This window comes from Oncorhynchus keta, chromosome 29, assembly GCF_023373465.1.
Source record: "Oncorhynchus keta strain PuntledgeMale-10-30-2019 chromosome 29, Oket_V2, whole genome shotgun sequence".
Taxonomy (NCBI): domain Eukaryota; kingdom Metazoa; phylum Chordata; class Actinopteri; order Salmoniformes; family Salmonidae; genus Oncorhynchus; species Oncorhynchus keta.
In genome coordinates, this window is record NC_068449.1 from 945612 (window position 1) to 952520 (window position 6909).

The 6909-nt window shown below is 47.6% G+C and overlaps 2 long non-coding RNA genes across 8 annotated transcripts; one reads left to right on the top strand and one right to left on the bottom strand.

Moving 5' to 3' along the window:
• Positions 1-265: 265 nt before the first annotated feature.
• On the bottom strand, positions 266-2119 carry LOC127913411 (uncharacterized). 2 transcript variants are annotated; one of them, XR_008085509.1, is made up of 3 exons: positions 2079-2119; positions 1203-1244; positions 266-417 (listed from the first exon to the last, which is right to left on the bottom strand). It is a non-coding gene; the product is annotated as an uncharacterized LOC127913411 (long non-coding RNA). The 2 variants fall into 2 exon arrangements; XR_008085510.1 differs by lacking the exon at positions 266-417 and adding an exon at positions 979-1046.
• A 2869-nt stretch (positions 2120-4988) lies between these two features.
• On the top strand, positions 4989-6482 carry LOC127913412 (uncharacterized). 6 transcript variants are annotated; one of them, XR_008085512.1, is made up of 5 exons: positions 5169-5217; positions 5548-5675; positions 5731-5785; positions 5896-6097; positions 6208-6311. It is a non-coding gene; the product is annotated as an uncharacterized LOC127913412 (long non-coding RNA). The 6 variants fall into 6 exon arrangements; XR_008085515.1 differs by lacking the exon at positions 5169-5217 and adding an exon at positions 4989-5052 and having other exon boundaries at positions 5548-5785; XR_008085516.1 differs by lacking the exon at positions 6208-6311 and adding an exon at positions 6373-6482 and having other exon boundaries at positions 5548-5785.
• Positions 6483-6909: the final 427 nt, after the last annotated feature.

Genomic DNA, 6909 nt, shown 5'->3' on the forward strand with positions numbered 1-6909 from the left:
CCCGTATACCGACCAGACCTACCGTAACACTATATACACCTACCCGTATACCGACCAGACCTACCTTAACACTATATACACCTACCCGTATACCGACCAGACCTACCTTAACACTATATACACCTACCCGTATACCGACCAGACCTACCTTAACACTATATACACCTACCCGTATACCGACCAGACCTACCCGTATACCGACCAGACCTACCCGTATACCGACCAGACCTACCTTAACACTTTATACACCTACCCGTATACCGACCAGACCTACCTTAACACTATATACACCTACCCGTATACCGACCAGACCTACCCGTATACCGACCAGACCTACCCGTATACCGACCAGACCTACCCGTATACCGACCAGACCTACCTTAACACTATATACACCTACCCGTATACCGACCAGACCTACCTTAACACTATATACACCTACCCGTATACCGACCAGACCTACCTTAAGCACACTATATACACCTACCTGTATACCGACCAGACCTACCCGTATACCGACCAGACCTACCTTAAGAACACTATATACACCTACCTGTATACCGACCAGACCTACCCGTATACCGACCAGACCTACCCGTATCCCGACCAGACCTACCTTAACACTATATACACCTACCCGTATACCGACCAGACCTACCTTAACACTATATACACCTACCCGTATACCGACCAGACCTACCTTAAGAACACTATATACACCTACCCGTATACCGACCAGACCTACCTTAAGAACACTATATACACCTACCCGTATACCGACCAGACCTACCTTAAGAACACTATATACACCTACCCGTATACCGACCAGACCTACCTTAAGAACACTATATACACCTACCCGTATACCGACCAGACCTACCTTAAGAACACTTTATACACCTACCCGTATACCGACCAGACCTACCCGTATACGACCAGACCTACCTTAACACTATATACACCTACCCGTATACCGACCAGACCTACCCGTATACCGACCAGACCTACCTTAACACTATATACACCTACCCGTATACCGACCAGACCTACCCGTATACCGACCACACCTACCTTAAGAACACTATATACACCTACCTGTATACCGACCAGACCTACCCGTATCCAGACCAGACCTACCTTAAGAACACTATATACACCTACCCGTATCCCGACCAGACCTACCTTAAGAACACTATATACACCTACCCGTATACCGACCAGACCTACCGTAACACTATATACACCTACCCGTATACCGACCAGACCTACCTTAAGAACACTATATACACCTACCCGTATACCGACCAGACCTACCTTAACACTATATACACCTACCCGTATACCGACCAGACCTACCCGTATACCGACCACACCTACCTTAAGAACACTATATACACCTACCTGTATACCGACCAGACCTACCCGTATACTGACCAGACCTACCGTAACACTATATACACCTACCCGTATACCGACCACACCTACCTTAAGAACACTATATACACCTACCCGTATACCGACCAGACCTACCTTAAGAACACTATATACACCTGCCCGTATACCGACCAGACCTACCTTAAGAACACTATATACACCTACCCGTATACCGACCAGACCTACCTTAAGAACACTATATACACCTACCCGTATACCGACCAGACCTACCTTAAGAACACTATATACACCTACCCATATACCGACCAGACCTACCCGTATACTGACCAGACCTACCTTAACATTATATACACCTACCCGTATACCGACCATACCTACCTTAAGAACACTATATACACCTACCCGTATACCGACCAGACCTACCTTAAGAACACTATATACACCTAACCGTATACCGACCAGACCTACCTTAAGAACACTACATACACCTACCCATATACCGACCAGACCTACCCGTATACTGACCAGACCTACCTTAACACTATATACACCTACCCGTATACCGACCATACCTACCTTAAGAACACTATATACACCTACCCGTATACCGACCAGACCTACCTTAAGAACACTATATACACCTACCCGTATACCGACCAGACCTACCTTAACACTACATACACCTACCCATATACCGACCAGACCTACCCGTATACCGACCAGACCTACCTTAAGAACACTATATACACCTACCCGTATACCGACCAGACCTACCTTAAGAACACTATATACACCTACCCGTATACCGACCAGACCTACCTTAAGAACACTATATACACCTACCCGTATACCGACCAGACCTACCCGTATACGACCAGACCTACCTTAAGAACACTATATACACCTACCCGTATACCGACCAGACCTACCTTAAGAACACTATATACACCTACCCGTATACCGACCAGACCTACCCGTATACCGACCAGACCTACCTTAAGAACACTATATACACCTACCCGTATACCGACCAGACCTACCCGTATACCGACCAGACCTACCTTAACACTATATACACCTACCCGTATACCGACCAGACCTACCTTAACACTATATACACCTACCCGTATACCGACCAGACCTACCTTAACACTATATACACCTACCCGTATACCGACCAGACCTACCCGTATACCGACCAGACCTACCCGTATACCGACCAGACCTACCCGTATACCGACCAGACCTACCTTAAGAACACTATATACACCTACCTGTATACCGACCAGACCTACCCGTATACCGACCAGACCTACCCGTATCCCGACCAGACCTACCTTAACACTATATACACCTACCCGTATACCGACCAGACCTACCTTAACACTATATACACCTACCCGTATACCGACCAGACCTACCTTAAGAACACTATATACACCTACCCGTATACCGACCAGACCTACCTTAACACTATATACACCTACCCGTATACCGACCAGACCTACCTTAAGAACACTATATACACCTATCTGTATACCGACCAGACCTACCCGTATACCGACCAGACCTACCTTAAGAACACTATATACACCTATCCGTATACCGACCAGACCTACCTTAACACTATATACACCTACCCGTATACCGACCAGACCTACCTTAAGAACACTATATACACCTACCCGTATACCGACCAGACCTACCTTAACACTATATACACCTACCCGTATACCGACCAGACCTACCTTAAGAACACTATATACACCTATCTGTATACCGACCAGACCTACCCGTATACCGACCAGACCTACCTTAAGAACACTATATACACCTACCCGTATACCGACCAGACCTACCTTAACACTATATACACCTACCCGTATACCGACTAGACCTACCTTAAGAACACTATATACACCTATCTGTATACCGACCAGACCTACCCGTATACCGACCAGACCTACCTTAAGAACACTATATACACCTACCTGTATACCGACCAGACCTACCCGTATCCCGACCAAACCTACCTTAAGAACACTATATACACCTACCCGTATACCGACCAGACCTACCTTAACACTATATACACCTACCCGTATACCGACCAGACCTACCCGTATACCGACCACACCTACCTTAAGAACACTATATACACCTACCTGTATACCGACCAGACCTACCCGTATCCAGACCAGACCTACCTTAAGAACACTATATACACCTACCCGTATACCGACCAGACCTACCCGTATACCGACCAGACCTACCTTAACACTATATACACCTACCCGTATACCGACCAGACCTACCCGTATACCGACCAGACCTACCTTAACACTATATACACCTACCCGTATACCGACCAGACCTACTCGTATACCGACCAGACCTACCTTAAGAACACTATATACACCTACCCGTATACCGACCAGACCTACCCGTATACCGACCAGACCTACCTTAACACTATATACACCTACCCGTATACCGACCAGACCTACCCGTATACCGACCAGACCTACCTTAAGAACACTATATACACCTACCCGTATACCGACCAGAACTCGTCTTATAACCAGCACTCCTACCTTAACACTATATACACCTACCCGTATACCGACCAGACCTACCCGTATACCGACCAGACCTACCTTAACACTATATACACCTACCCGTATACCGACCAGACCTACCCGTATACCGACCAGACCTACCTTAACACTATATACACCTACCCGTATACCGACCAGACCTACCCGTATACCGACCAGACCTACCGTAACACTATATACACCTACCCGTATACCGACCAGACCTACCTTAAGAACACTATATACACCTACCCGTATACCGACCAGACCTACCCGTATACCGACCAGACCTACCTTAAGAACACTATATACACCTACCCGTATACCGACCAGACCTACCCGTATACCGACCAGACCTACCTTAACACTATATACACCTACCCGTATACCGACCAGACCTACCCGTATACCGACCAGACCTACCGTAACACTATATACACCTACCCGTATACCGACCAGACCTACCCGTATACCGACCAGACCTACCCGTATACCGACCAGACCTACCTTAACACTTTAAGAATAAAGAATAATGAAATTAATTACATAAAATTGTTTCAGCTTATTTCTATCATAGGTAAAGAATCGAAGCAGTACATCCCTCCACAATAGTGTAAAATCTTCATGAATGTGCTCAATTATAAATCTACTGATGTCTTGCCATAGTTTTCTTACATGAATACAATGCAACACTGATTCTGGGTGGTCATTACAAAAGGTGAGTGGATGTTTTCCTTCAACTTCTTCATATAGTGGTTGGCAGGACAATAACAAGTAGGTATATGTGTGTCACATCCAAACGTTTTTTCAATGGACCAAAAGAGAAACAAATATTTCCTACTGATGAATCAACAGGGTCAACAGAAGGTCGGCTCTGAGGGTCAGGCCTTTCCTACTGATGAGTCAACAGAAGGTCGGCTCTGAGGGTCAGGCCTTTCCTACTGATGAGTCAACAGAAGGTCGGCTCTGAGAGTCAGGTCTTTCCTACTGATGAGTCAACAGAAGGTCGGCTCTGAGAGTCAGGTCTTTCCTACTGATGAGTCAACAGGGTCAACAGAAGGTAGGCTCTGAGGGTCAGGTCTTTCCTACTGATGAGTCAACAGGGTCAACAGAAGGTCGGCTCTGAGGGTCAGGCCTTTCCTACTGATGAGTCAACAGGGTCAACAGAAGGTAGGCTCTGAGGGTCAGGTCTTTCCTACTGATGAGTCAACAGGGTCAACAGAAGGTAGGCTCTGAGGGTCAGGTCTTTCCTACTGATGAGTCAACAGGGTCAACAGAAGGTCGGCTCTGAGGGTCAGGCCTTTCCTACTGATGAGTCAACAGGGTCAACAGAAGGTCGGCTCTGAGGGTCAGGTCTTTCCTACTGATGAGTCAACAGGGTCAACAGAAGGTCGGCTCTGAGGGTCAGGCCTTTCCTACTGATGAGTCAAAAGGGTCAACAGAAGGTCGGCTCTGAGGGTCAGGTCTTTCCTACTGATGAGTCAACAGGGTCAACAGAAGGTCGGCTCTGAGGGTCAGGCCTTTCCTACTGATGAGTCAAAAGGGTCAACAGAAGGTCGGCTCTGAGGGTCAGGTCTTTCCTACTGATGAGTCAACAGGGTCAACAGAAGGTCGGCTCTGAGGGTCAGGCCTTTCCTACTGATGAGTCAACAGGGTCAACAGAAGGTCGGCTCTGAGGGTCAGGTCTTTCCTACTGATGAGTCAACAGGGTCAACAGAAGGTTGGCTCTGAGGGTCAGGTCTTTCCTACTGATGAGTCAACAGGGTCAACAGAAGGTCGGCTCTGAGGGTCAGGTCTTTCCTACTGATGAGTAAACAGGGTCAACAGAAGGTCGGCTCTGAGGGTCAGGTCTTTCCTACTGATGAGTCAACAGGGTCAACAGAAGGTAGGCTCTGAGGGTCAGGTCTTTCCTACTGATGAGTCAACAGGGTCAATAGAAGGTAGGCTCTGAGGGTCAGGCCTTTCCTACTGATGAGTCAACAGGGTCAACAGAAGGTAGGCTCTGAGGGTCAGGCCTTTCCTACTGATGAGTCAACAGGGTCAACAGAAGGTCGGCTCTGAGGGTCAGGTCTTTCCTACTGATGAGTCAACAGGGTCAACAGAAGGTCGGCTCTAAGGGTCAGGTCTTTCCTACTGATGAGTCAACAGGGTCAACAGAAGGTCGGCTCTGAGGGTCAGGTCTTTCCTACTGATGAGTAAACAGGGTCAACAGAAGGTCGGCTCTGAGGGTCAGGTCTTTCCTACTGATGAGTCAACAGGGTCAACAGAAGGTCGGCTCTGAGGGTCAGGTCTTTCCTACTGATGTGTCAACAGGGTCAACAGAAGGTAGGCTCTGAGGGTCAGGCCTTTCCTACTGATGAGTCAACAGGGTCAACAGAAGGTCGGCTCTGAGGGTCAGGTCTTTCCTACTGATGAGTCAACAGGGTCAACAGAAGGTCGGCTCTGAGGGTCAGGTCTTTCCTACTGATGAGTCAACAGGGTCAACAGAAGGTCGGCTCTGAGGGTCAGGTCTTTCCTACTGATGAATCAACAGGGTCAACAGAAGGTCGGCTCTGAGGGTCAGGCCTTGACACGTTCCTGAATAACACAGCAACACCAGAGGGAATGGCATCTGAAAACAATTTCAACATCTTTAGGTGTTACAGGGACCTTGTAAAGTGAAACGAATTCCTTATAACTGAGTAAAAGACCCTCTGCATTTACCTTGAATTTGAACTTGAAGTTCTCAACCTGCTACACTACAGCCCCAACGATGAGAATGGGGGCGTGCTCGGACCTCCTTTTCCTGTTGTCCACAATCATCTCCTTTGTCTTGATCACATTGAGGGAGAGGTTGTTGTCCTGGCACCAGACGACCAGGTAATCTGACCTCCTCCCTATAGGCTGTCTCGTCGTTGTTGATCAGGCCTACCACTGT